The sequence below is a fragment of the Mus pahari genome, chromosome 3 (assembly GCF_900095145.1).
Source record: "Mus pahari chromosome 3, PAHARI_EIJ_v1.1, whole genome shotgun sequence".
Taxonomy (NCBI): domain Eukaryota; kingdom Metazoa; phylum Chordata; class Mammalia; order Rodentia; family Muridae; genus Mus; species Mus pahari.
In genome coordinates this window covers 71,987,057-72,000,970 of record NC_034592.1, presented here as the reverse complement: position 1 = coordinate 72,000,970, position 13,914 = coordinate 71,987,057, and the positions used below count along the sequence as shown (strand labels likewise).

The 13,914-nt window shown below is 34.7% G+C and overlaps 1 pseudogene; it reads left to right on the top strand.

The window, feature by feature from the left end:
* The first annotated feature begins 1,871 nt into the window (after positions 1–1,871).
* LOC110319322 lies at positions 1,872–2,807 on the top strand (annotated as a pseudogene).
* Positions 2,808–13,914: the final 11,107 nt, after the last annotated feature.

Sequence of the window (13,914 nt, the reverse complement as noted above, 5' to 3'; positions counted from 1 at the left end):
TGGGAATCTTCTCTCTCTTCTATTCCTATTATTCTTAGGCTTGATCTTGTCATTGTTTCCTGAATTTCCTGGATGTTTTAGGTTGGGAGCTTTATGGGCTGGAGGGAAGATATGTCCCTGCTGGGCAGGGCAGATAGTGTCCACCTCTGCTGTGTCCCCTGGGGGTCCCATCAATATTGGGGCAGGTTTCTGTGTCTCTTTTATGAGCCTGGTTGTGTCAGAGCACCTGGAAGTCAAGGTGTCTCTGTGTGGGAGGGGTATGGAGCTGTGCCTTTTCCCTGGGCCATTCACTGTAGGTTTTGTAGTGGTTACTAATTATAAATTTTGTGTCTCATCCGTCATGTTTAAGGAACTGAAAAATAAAATATAAAATAAAAATAAAACTAATTAAAAGTAAAGTGTAAAACATAACAAAGCTGATATTTTCTTGTATAGTTTATTGTTTATATGCATGCCTCTTATTATTATAGAATTATTCTCCTCAAGTTAAATTATGTCTCAGTGAAAACTTTATAAGTGCAATATTGAGAATATAACTGATAAACACAAATACCTGTTAACATCTCCACTCTTCTGAACTAATAAAAATGAGTGTACATACAACTCTACAATGCAATTATATCTTTAGAAGGAAAGATTTGGTTATTCTATTCACTGTGGGGCTTAGAAAAGGAAATCTCTGACTCAATTATCCCTGGAACTTTGGTTCTCAATAGCTTGCCAATCTTTCTTAGAAATTAGTCTCTAGGATGACTACAGTTTCGAATATGCTGAGCACCCTTATATAAATTTGTCTAGAATTATTAGGTTAAAAAAAAAAACATAGACTACTCTACCTTGGACTTATAGAAGTTACTAGAACTCATTTGACTAATAGCTACTGTGGGAACTTGTACTCCAAGAAGATCTGAATAAAACCTTTTGACTGACTTGCTTTATCTTCCCATTTTAAGAAAATGAATACACAGATATTTGGAAATAACAAGGAAATCCGTACTTCAGAAACACTCAGATACTTAAACCTATGTCCTCTTTTATTTTTGAAAATAAATTAAAGTTGTCAAAATTTTAGGCATATGATATTAAAAGTTCTATGATTGTTGTTTCAAAAAAATGGCCCACAGTAAGTATTGTGAAGGTAGAAGTGTTTAGAAGAGCTAAAAATAACACAAGATGTTTAAGACTGTTTATACACACTGAGTTTGCAGCTTTTTCAAGAACTGTCAGGATTTCTGACAAAAATGTGTTAATGACAGGAGATTCTAAAAGTCACTGTCATATTTTAAAAGTGAATTTTAGAAGAACTTTGACATTAAATTGTTTGGGCTTGAGATTATCTTTGCCTCATAAATTGGCATTATTTTTATAGGAGCCAATGAGACTTCTGTAAAAAATGATACTTATTTGTAACTAGATATAAATCATATTTGAAGGATAAGAAGAGCAAATGTTACATTAAAATGATTTTCTAAATTTCTTTTTCTATTTATTAAGTATTCTGATTAAATTTCAAAAGTGAATTATAGAGAACAATGCAGAATCACAAATATGCTCTGCAGTGAAATTATGTATACATATAATCAAGAAGCTTTTGAAATAGTAATTTAATATTTCTCAATAGTAATTAATATTTTTGTACCTTGTTCCTCTTTGAAAATTAAATTATTCTATTGAAAATATAAAAGATCTATGATATTTATTACATAATAAACAAGTATTGTCCTTCTATTTTGGCATTATTTTTTAGTAACAGTTTAGAAATAATATTTTTGACAACAGAAATTATCAAAATAAAGAAATATGCATAAAATATTTTATTAATATTTATTTGACTTAATTATCATTTTAATTTCATTTTAAGGTAGCTCACAATGAATATCTCGAATTTCACATATAAGCCTGATTTCATCCTCATGGGCAGATTCCAAGGAGGTTGGGCTGTTCCTATCTGTGCTTTTTCTCCTGATATACCTGGTCATTGTTCTGGGGAACATAGGCATGATACTGATCATCCATCTAGATGTCCAGGTTCATACTCCAATGTATTTTTTTTCTCACCCATTTGTCACTCCTTGACCTCAGTTACTCAACTGTCATCACACCTAAAACTTTAGAAAACCTGCTGACTTCCACTAAGAACATTTCCTTCATGGGCGGTTTCACTCAAATGTACTTTTTGTCCTTTTGGCAGCTACTGAGAGTTTCCTTCTATCTTCAATGGCCTATGATCAGTATGTAGCTATCTTCAAAACTCTTCATTATTCAGTCATTATGTCCAAAAGATTCTGTAGTGTCCTCCCGACTGGGTCATATGTGTTTGGAGCTGTAGATTCCATTGTCAATATGTTATGCATGGGTACACTGGATTTCTGCAACTCCAATGTTATCCATGACTTTTTTGTGATACATCCCCACTTATAATTCTTTCATGCAGCAACTCAGATGATATTGAACTCATTATATTCATTTTTGCTGGTTCCACTCTACTGCTGTCCCTTATCACAACATCTGTACCTTATATGTCTATTTTCTCTACCATTTTGAAGATCAGTTCCACTTCAGGAAAGCAAAAGACCTTCTCAACTTGTGCCTCTCATATCCTGGCAGTTACCATATTTTATGATACCATGATCTTCACTCATTTAAAATCAAATAAGTGTTTCTCCTTGGGAAAGGATCAAGTGTCTTCTGTGTTTTACACCATTGTGATTCCCATTCTTAACCCACTCAATTATAATCTCAGAAACAATGAAGTAAAATGTGCTATTGATAGAATTATAAAGAAAAGAGAAAAAGGTCTAGACTAGTAAGGTAACAATTATGCCAAAGGTCAATTTTCCTTTTTTTATATTATTCCCTTGTCTTCTAAGCCTTAAAAATAAGAAAACATTTGCATGTTCTTATATTTGGGGAGTTTACATTACACAGAACTTAATTGAAATTATTAGAAATGAATTTTGTATAGTCCATATAATAAAATGTCCATTTGATTATGATCAAAGTGACCACTATATCAGATAAAAATCCTCTTATAATATGAAATAACTAAACTCACTAGGTATTTAATTACTAATTCATAAGCAACAGAGAATAAGAATTCCAGAACAGGTCAGGCAGTGGTGGCACACGCCTTTAATCCCAGCACTTGGCAGGCAGAGGCAGGCGGATTTCTGAGTTTGAGGCCAGCCTGGTTTACAGAGTGAGTTCCAGGACTATACAGAGAAACCCTGTCTCGAAAAACCAACAGAAAATTCCAGAACAATGTGGTAAGTTAATATAAAAAACTATTTGAGAATATAATAAAAAACATCATTTAATATTGCTAAACTTACATGCTTGAACTATATTAATGCACATTGCTTTACATGAAACAATCATTAGCTGTACGTGAAAGCTATTGACTGATTTTTAGAAATCATTTTCACTTAAACTGAATAATAAACACTATTATCTGAAATAAATTCAGTACTTCCAAAGTTTAAATTCCAACTAAATTATTAAAATAGAATTAAGTTATAGTCAAATATTGTTTGCAACTAAAAACTGACATTTCATCCAATAGTCACACTGTAACAATTATTCACATTCTAGCACATGTTCTTCTTAGTCTAATAATGTGAATGTACACATTTGTATGACAAAGACACAAAGTTCTTGCTATTTTCTCCATACTGAAATTTAGTTTTTTTCATTCATCTAAGTGATTTATGGACTATTGGAAATCCTATGCAATTTAACATAAAAAGGTAGAATTGTTTTATTATCTCTTAGGCAATTCACATTCTCAGTGAATGTGTAATCAGTACAATATTGTCATCTTACATTGCTTCAAATATAATATATTGTAAATTTATCCAGTCAGAAATCTGCATAACCCAATGTTCTTCTGTATATATTTCTGGTGTTTTAGAAACACAATCACTTTGATAAATATCAAAAATTTACTTGCTCTTTGTACTTGTTCTGTTTAATTTTTAGTTATTTAAAATAAAATTTTAAGATAAGAGATAATCTATGAAATGCAATTTTATGGATAAAATACAGTTCTTGAGACCACAGAATAATAACAGCTTTTGATATCTATACTGTGTCTGTCATTGAATGATCCTCTCAAATTCCAAACATGAAGAAAGAAATTTCTGAGAGGGCCCTAAACTTCACTGCTGAAGAATTTGTTTCTGATAAAGTTGGGAAGGGGAGATATAATGCCATAAATTCAATACAAACTTGTAAACCTAAAAACTCAAATGTATTGACCCACTCTAGCTGTCATTAAAGATAATTGGATAGATGATAGATAGATAGATAGATAGATAGATAGATAGATAGATAGATAGATAGATGTGTGTGCATGCGCCAATGAAAATTTTTAAAAATTGAAAACTTTGAAAACTGAAAACATGTAATACAATGATTAGTAAACCTTTATTATATATAGTTAAGAGATTTTTTTGGTATAGAATTGACATGGGATATATAATTGATTACATGTCATAAATATTTCCTTATAGAGGAGTATTAGTTCCTTTATTATTATAAATTTATCTTCATAACATTCTAACTATAGTGAAAATTGTCTTGCTACTATCTAAATATTATTTGAGAAATAGTTCCAGTTTCCAAATATTTAATTTTTGTTTGTAATCTTTAGTATTGAATACTTTAAACCTTTTTTCAAGCCACTAGATATAACTTACGAATTGTATGTCATTGTTGACTATTCATGTAAAATTATATTTAATTATTTTTTTTCTAAACTGCTCTGTGTATTTTAATCTATTTGAAAATGTTCTACTTTAGTGGACAATTCTCTTACAATTGTTCATGTGCTGCAACCACCACCATTTAATTAAATCTTCTAAATATTTATATGTTCTTACACTTTATTTATCCCTTGTAAATGTTGGCCTTAGCCTATATCAGTTTCGTAGGAAATTATTATTAATTATGTTTTCTTTGGTATCTGTGATTTCCAGGATCTACACATATTTTTATTCTCATTTGTTTGTCTGTGATTAGAAGTACGAATTAAGTAAATATTTGTTGTTTGGCTTATCATTAATAACTAATATGATGTCTCTCTTTTTATTTTTCCTCTTATTTTTTTTTTTAATATGTCATGTCCCACTGGTTCTGGAACTCACCAGTGACCCTAGACTAACTGGCCAGCAATCACTAGCTTTCTTCCTATTTCTGAATCACTAATGTGTAGATTAACATACACATAGCTGGCACAATGTTTTACATGGATAGTAGGATTTATTAGTCCTTCATGCTTACATGGAAAGCAGTTCACAGATAGATGCATATGTTGTACTCTCATATATGATATATTTGAGATAGCATTACTTTACTGTCATTATTTAGGAAACTTATACCATCCATTTGCTTATTATATCTAACTTGAGGAAATTGATAAGTTTTAGTTGAAATAAGATTATCTTCTAATCTATATAATATATTACAACCCATTTTATAACGTGATTATAAAATTATGATTACTGCTCTATCTGAAATACTTCTATTTGTTCTGTAATTTCATTATTGTATTCTTGAATGCTCTTCTCATATTTAATGCTAAAATAGTCTCAGTATAAAAGTTTGCATCACTCAGGATTGTTTTAGATATCCTGGATTTTTTTTGTTTTTTTCATATAAACTTGAGAATTGTTCTTTCAAGATCTGTAAAATAGTGTGTTGGAACTTTGAAAGTAATTGAATTGAATCTGTATATTGCTTTGGTAAGATGGCCCCATTTTACTATGTTAATCTTAACTAGTCATAAGCATGAGAGATCTTTCCATCTTCTGATATCTTCAAATTCTTTCTTTAAACTTGAAGTTCTTGTCATATGGGTCATACTTTGACTTTGTACTTTCTAATTGTATCCCCTTTATCTCCTTAACTTTTCTTATTGCTCTAGCTAAAGAACACAAAGTATGTTGGATTTTTCAAAGCTTTTTTCAGTATCTAATGAGATGACTGTGTGGATTTTCTCCTTTCTTTCAGCTATTTACATGGTGAATTACATTGATTTTCTTTCAAATCCATCTCTGCATCTCTGAAATAAAGCCTGCTTTATCATGGTAGATGATGTCTTTGATGTGCTCTTAGATTTTGTTTAAGAGTATTTTATTGAGGGTATTTTGCATAATTGGTCATAAGGGGTATTGATTTGAAATTATCTTTATGGTTGAATATTTGTATGGTTAAGTATCAGAGTCACTATGGCCTCATAGACTGAGTTTTGCAGTATTCCTTCTATTTGTCTAGCTAACAATAAGAGAAGATGCATTGAGTCCTATTGCAAATTGATATCCAAAATTATGAAGACTTCCATAGGATGCCTTCCTTTTTATGAGTGGAAATGAGGAACTGATGGACTGGAGTGGGGTGTGCAAAGGAAGGAATGGGAGGAAAGGGAAGAAAGGAAGCTGTTTTTATCATGTAAATTAAGTAGATGAATTAACTTAAAAAATAAAAGAAAAAGAAAATAACTTAGCTATGCAAGCCTAAGCCATCGCATATCCCAGTCTGGAGACGGGAGATGAGAAATATGTACCAATATTGCTATGGAGCTACTGGCAATTATTAGCTTATGGGAGAGGGGAAGTCATTTTCTATAAGCGCATGATCCCTGGTAGGTCAAACAAGACTCCACTGGAAAGCTATGCATGCAAAAATATTTGAGCATCAAAAATTATTCTTGATGTGCTATTTTAAAAAAAGACACAAGTTGGGGAAATGGTAAAGGGAGACTGGATTTAGGAAGCATTGCAAAGGACTGAATATGATCAAAACACTTGTAAAAAAATCTTAAAGAACTAATAAATTTATTTTTAAAATATAGCTCTGATAGAACACAGGTAAATAGTAAGACTCCCACTCAAAATAATTAAAAACAGATTTAAAGCACTTCATTGAAGTAAATTTAAATATAGTAAAATAAAAATAAAATGTTTATATCATGGTTCTATGTGAACCAGGGAAACATGAGGCTCCTGGGACCCAATGGGAATGACTTTAGCTGAATGTTTAGAAACTTTATATGACCCAGCCAGGGCCAAGTAGTGGGAGTGGGTGGGTAGGGGAGCAGGGGCTGGGGGGTGTATAGGGAACTTTTGGGATAGCATTTGAAATGTAAATAAAGAAAATAATAAGTAAATAAATAAATAAATAAATAAATTTTTTAAAAAAGAAAAAAAAAAAAGAAAGAGGAGATAGAACCTGTTGAGACCGCCTCCAGTAGATAGGCACAGCCCCTGGTTGAGGGATAAGGCGACCCACACATCCCAAAGGTTTTAACCCAGAAATGTTCCTGTTCAAAGGAAGAACAGGGGAAAAATGGAACAGAGACTGAAGGAAGGGCCAACAGGGGACTGCCCCACCTGGGGATCCATCATGTTTGCAGACCAAGCCCAACATTGTTGCTGTGATCAAGAGGCACTTGCTGACAGGAGCCTAGAGTGACTGTTCCTTGGGAGGTCTGGCCAGCAACTGACCAATACAGATGTGGCTGCTTGGAACCAACAATTAGTGTGAGCTTAGTAAACCTGGTGGGGGATATGGAGGAAGGATTGGAGGAGCTGAGGGGGATTGCAACCCCATTCAAAGAACAATATAAGCTGGCTTGACTACCCAGTTCTTCCAGAGTCTAGACCAGCAACCACAGAGTGTACCTGGAGAAATCCTGACAGCAATGGGAGGGAAGGCCCTTGGTGCTGGGGAGGATTGATGCCCCAATGTAGGGTGAATGCTGAAGGGGTAGGGCAGAAGAGTGTGGGTAGGTAGGGGAGAACCCTCATACAGGCAAAGGAAGAGGGTAGATGTGAGATGGGGGGGGTTGGTAGAGGAGTAACTGGGAATGGATAGCCGGTAAGAGGGGATATCATTTGAGATATAAACAAATGGAATTATATATATATATATATATATATATATATATATATATATATATATATATAAAATTTTAGAGAAACTTTAATGTATTAAAATTCCTGTAAATTTTTTGAAAAATTCCTGTACATCAATCCTGTAGTTGGATGTGATGTGTTATGTTTGTAATCCTAGCACTTATAATTCTCAGGAAGGAGGATTTCCACTCATATGACAATATTCTAAAAAACTTACAGACCAATAGGACAGATATGTACAGAGAAAGTTCAGGTCTAAAAATAAAAAATAGTAATAATACAAAAATCAAGCAAATGAAAAGAAGTTGATGACTAGATAACCATTTTAAAATATATTTGCCAGAATGGCATAGAGGCTTAGAAAGTAAAAGTGCTTATCACTGATACTCTTGACCCACAAGATAGTGAATAGATTACACTGACATATATCATGCCATGACCATCATATGCAGGATGCTGTGTGATCCTGTATATCTTCTCCCTCATACTGAAAACAAGCAGCAAAAGCATCAAGCATGAAAATAGGAAAATACAAAAATGTATATACTGCTAAGGGGTTTAAAAATGCAACCATAATTGGAATATGAACATAGGTTAATCAAGAAAAAGAAAACATATATAATATAGTCATAGTATATGAGTGCTAGATATTACCTAAATCCATCAGTCATCAACCTCCATAGCCAAGTAGTGCAACCATCCTGTGAATGGGGGAAAGTCTGGCATATACATACAGAGAAGTATTCTTTAGATGTTAGATGGACCAAGTCAATTTTTCCTAAAAAAAGAATGCAAGAAGTTTTAAGAATATATGTTATATAGTAAAGCGACCAAAAGTTAATCTCTAGTATAGCAAAAATATGACACTACAGATACTATTTTGTGCACAAAATGATGTAATTTTAGATAATAATATGTAAAAAGGAGTTTAGCAACACTTTTAGCTACTTGTTTGAACTTTGCATGCATTTTATTATTTTAGTCAATATGTTTGATATGATCATGTTTTGATTTAAAAATTTCTTAATAACAAATTTCCTGTTCCATTTTGATTGTCACTGAAAATATAACTATATTTATGTCTTAAAAATTGCTCTCTTCCACTCTAGTCCAATACACTAATTTGATAAGTATATGCATGTAATCTTATATTACATATATTCTTGTAATTACTGTCAAGGTATATTTTATCTCAAACTAGCACACCAAGAAAGATGACAAAATGATCATGTATTGTATTTTTATGCTCCTAGACAGAAAGAAGATACCCTGAATTATCCCAGACCCAAATAGTATGCATTAGAAAAGAGTGCATATTCTACAGAAATTGATCATGAAAAACCAACCTTTTATTGAGATGTAAGAGAGATGTGTAAGCATTGCTTGTTCAGTTTAAAGCCTGTTAGGGAAGGAGTGGGTGGCCATTGTCTTTCTTTTTCTTGATTTGTTGGTTTTATCTCCAGGGGTATGGATGCCTTCATCATTGGTTAAGGTAATTTTGGGATCTTTCCAGAACTATTGCTGATAATTATACTTGGTTCAGGCTAGGTGGGGGACAGGGTAGTGTAGCTTTGTGTAGCTCCTGATTGGCTGCTCTGGAGTGGAGTTTGTTTGTTTTTTGTTTTTCTGGATTGACTTGTTTGGGACTTCTTCAGTTCAAGGGAACTAAACCTCAGGCTTAGTCTTCTGATTTACCAGTTTTAAGTCTAACATCAAGTCAGTCTGACTCTGGCTAACTCAGTACTCTCACTTGAAAGCATGCCAAATCATTGTATAAGAATTGGCTCCTGAGGATGACCACAGGTATAAAGATGATAAAGGCCAATCATACATGAGAAACTCTGAAAGAATCAGGCAGAGAAGGAAAGCCAGGTTAAATGTGGCGATGCTTGTGGGCCATAGCCTTGTAGGAATTTCCATTTGACCAAGATTTTCATAACATTTCTAGGGCAACTTAATTTACCGATTAAAAAATAATTGCACAAAATAGGTACATTAATCTATAAGAAAAGGATTGCCACAGTAAACCATTTTGTTATAACTTTAAGTAGATTTTCTCCTATATTGAAAGGAAACATTGACAATTGATACATTTTTAGGCTTGTGAGTTATGAAAATGAACTTTTGCTTATAGTAAATATTCTTACACTTAGAGTGTTTTAGATCATTTACAGTAAAAACATAGGATTTATTAACTAATACACATTGTACATTTAGTATTATACAATTAATATAAGGGTTTGCAAAGGAGAAGAGTGTCCTAGTAATGACCATGTTTTTGGCAATTAACTTAAGTAGAAATTTGGTTTTATTGATAAGGTAAGCAAAAGTGAAACATTCCATATATAGTTTTATGTTCTAATGCCACCAATTATGGTCTTGAAAAGTTAAGTTTGTTTATAAGTAATCGAAATTATTGCAAAGAAATGAACAGTAAATTATATATTTAAGTTTTTCTTTATTTATCATATATCTAACATCATTTTAGTGAATTTCTCATAAGTGAGATTGTAGTGACATGAACTTGTTCTATGAGTTCAACAAAATGAACCAAGTATAGAGTCAGCATGTATATGCAGTAAAATCACATTTTACCAGACTGTTATGTGTGGGGAATTACAGGCTGGTCTCCAGTTGAGCTGAGGTCTGAACCCCGGTGTTGATAATTCACCTTCATGACAAGGTAGGCATTCCCTTATGCTCCTGTAACTCTGGCAGTTACCTAGCAACAGTAAAGACCATAAGAAGTGCTGTTCAGCCCCACCTTGCTCTCTTACTCTCTTACTTCTCTCTCTTACTTGTCTCCCTCTTACCCCTCACACTCACCCCCTCTCCTCTCTCTTTGTCTTCTCTCCTCTCTCTCTTTTTCTTCTCCTCTCCTCTCTCTGCTCCTCTCCTCTCTCCCTCTTAGTCTCTTTCTTTATAGCCTTTCCTCTCTCTGTCTTTGTCTTTCTGTCTCTGTCTATCTCTTTCTATGAGAGAGAAACTCTAAAGCCATAGAGAGTCTCTGCTCCATCAAGGCTGAGCGCACTTTTGTAGGTATTGGGAAGCTCTTCCCTTATACCACTCACCTATAATCCTGGTGGCTTTAGCAAAGTAGCTCCGGGGTCCCCAGGAGCCCTTGGCCACCTCCTGAAGAGTGGATCAGAGGCTTTGATGCCCACCCAGGGATGGATGGAAGATAGTTAGCAGCCACCCCCCCACACACACACACCCCCACACACACCTGATTGACAGAGAATAGGCAAAACTCTGGCAGGGTGTAAGCCTCTCCACTTCCCTGTCATCCCAGGGCCCCTTTTTAGTTCCCAACAGTTATGTCCTATTTAGTACATCTAATATAAGTGGCTAATGGTAATATATGAAATACAGCACTATACCTGTGTTAAATATGAAATTAACTATCAAATTAATTAAACCCTGTGCAGTCCACGTTGAACGCCAAATGTGTGGTTCTGCCTGCAGAACCACTGTGGATCCGAACTGGAGGACGGGAACTCCTGAGAAGGAACAGGGCTGCGAAAGGAAATATGGAGCCTTGGCAAATGTCTGATCAAAGCCCGAGTCTTCATTGTCAGGACTGGCTTAAGTACAAAGAAGAGTTCCCAGCATTCCCCTGAGTCCTTAGAAGTTGCCACGGCATTCTCGCGATGATGGGCAGTCCTGGCAGTGGCCGGCAGGTCCGGGCAGCGGTGGGAGGTCCAGGCGACAGTTGGCGTTCCGGGTGATGGTGGGCGATCCGGCGACTGTGGGCGTTGACAGTGGGCAGTCCGAGGACGCTGTCCAGATCCAGGGTTCTAGGAAGAAACTCCCAACCTGTCTGCAAGAGGCGGAACACAAGGCTTAGAGGGAGGAGCCAACAAAAACCTAAAGTATATTTACAGTAATAACATATTCAAATATCATCTTAGATTTTTTTCAACCAAAATGTTTATAGTCAAACACTCTTAAACACATTTATGTGATTATGTAATCTCTGGAATGTACATAAAAATAAAACACTTTAGAAATCATTAAAAATAAATACTACTTTTGATTTTGCAACAGTTTAGGGCCACTTACCATGAATGCCTCAACTTACATATATAATTCCTGAATATATCCTTAGAGAAATAAAAAAATGCAAGGAGATCCCATTGAATGTTTTCTTTAATACTTCAGTAGCCTATGGTATGCATGTAACCAATTCCAATCCTCTATACCATTCAATTATTATATCAAATAGATTACTCTGCTCTCCACAATGGATCATACATGATATCTCTCTAAATTCTGTCTCTATATTTGTATGAACAATTGGTTCATCGTCAACCCTGATATCACCCATCACTTTTATTTCAACTATCCTGCAGTCTCAAATAACTAGATTTTGCATTCCTTTATTGGCTGCATTCCATGGAAAGGATATAGACTTTGTTCCCATGTCCTAAAGGACATGGTCAGATTGAGTCAGATTGAATTTACATAGCAAGAGGAGAGTTTTTAACTTGAATAGAAATGGTCAAAATTGAACTTGCCATCATACACTACTAAAGGAAATTTGTACACAATTAATAACACAGGGGTCTTTAGACAGTAAGATGAGGGAGAACATAATAGGGAACTTACATAGATTACACAATATCTTAATGTAGACCTAGAATTGTCAGTCATATGATTAGGAAGAACTTCATTAAGATACTTAAAATCAGGGTTAAAAGGTAAGCTTGCAGTTAATATGGAGAACGGAGCTGTTAATAATTGGCAAGAGTGGAATAAAACTAAGACTGCATTCATAAAAATACATTGCATTTTTTCTTGGTTCTGAGTTGTTGGGACCCATAAATCACCACTTTGGATTTGTTGTTACAAAAGAAGCATTATTGCAGGAAGAGGGCACACACCCCATTCTTAGCAGGAGTTAAGTCTTGACCTCTTATTTTTGGAGTACAAGAGCAAGCAAAGAATTGTGATATACCTGAAGGTTGTAAAGCATTGTGAAACCTCATGTTTTCTGAGAGCTAGTGAAAGAGCTCTCAGAAACAGTTAATATCTCTCTGATGGGACCCAGATTTGAATCTATGAATGTCTTATTCATGCCTCTCTGAAATCACATGTATAAGTCCTGGTAGTGGCTATTCCTGTTTGTCAACTTGACTATGTTTGAAATGAACTACAATCCAGAATTGGAAGGCTCACCAGTGAACCTAATCTGGAGGCTAGGAAATAGAATTTTCTGATCTGGATCTTGGTATGGAGATCTTGAGACACAGTGGTGATTGATTCCAGAAGATTAAGACAGGGAGATCTCCGAGTTCAAGGTCATCTGGGATTAATAGTGTGGTGGCACACACCTTTAATCTGGGCTACACCTTCTGCTGGAGACCATATAAGGACATTTCAAGAAGGGAGTCTGGCTCTTGCTCTTCTGCCTGCTTGCCGTGTGGGACTAAGCAACTGCTAGACACTTGGACTTCCATTCACAGCTACTACTGAACCATTTTGGGGAATTGGACTGCAGACTGTAAGTCAACAATAAATTCCTTTACTATATACAGACTATCTGTAAGTTCTATGACTCTAGAGAACCCTGACTAATACAGAAATTGGTACCAGGAATGGTTCTAGAGGAACAGAAATATAAGGAGGAATCTTTTAAAATTCTGGGATTGGCTTGTTGATCCAATTTCAACTACTGAAACCTCTCAAGATTCTCTCCCTCCGAAGAGCTCAGAGAATTTTGAAGGCCCGTGGTTGAAACTATATTTCAAACTTGAAGATGCTAAGGCAAAGCAAAACAGGCTCCTAGAGGGGAGGTAGAAAGTGTAGTCTATGAGGTAATTTGCTATACTACTAAGGAGCTTAATGAATTTGCTAATTTATTCAAGCAGAAACCTGGCCAATACCTGTGGGAATGGATTTTAAGGATGTGGGATAAGGGTGGAAGGAACATAAAACCAGAGCAGGCTGATTTTATTGACATGGGCCCTCTGAGTGGAGATTCTAGGTTTAATATACAAGC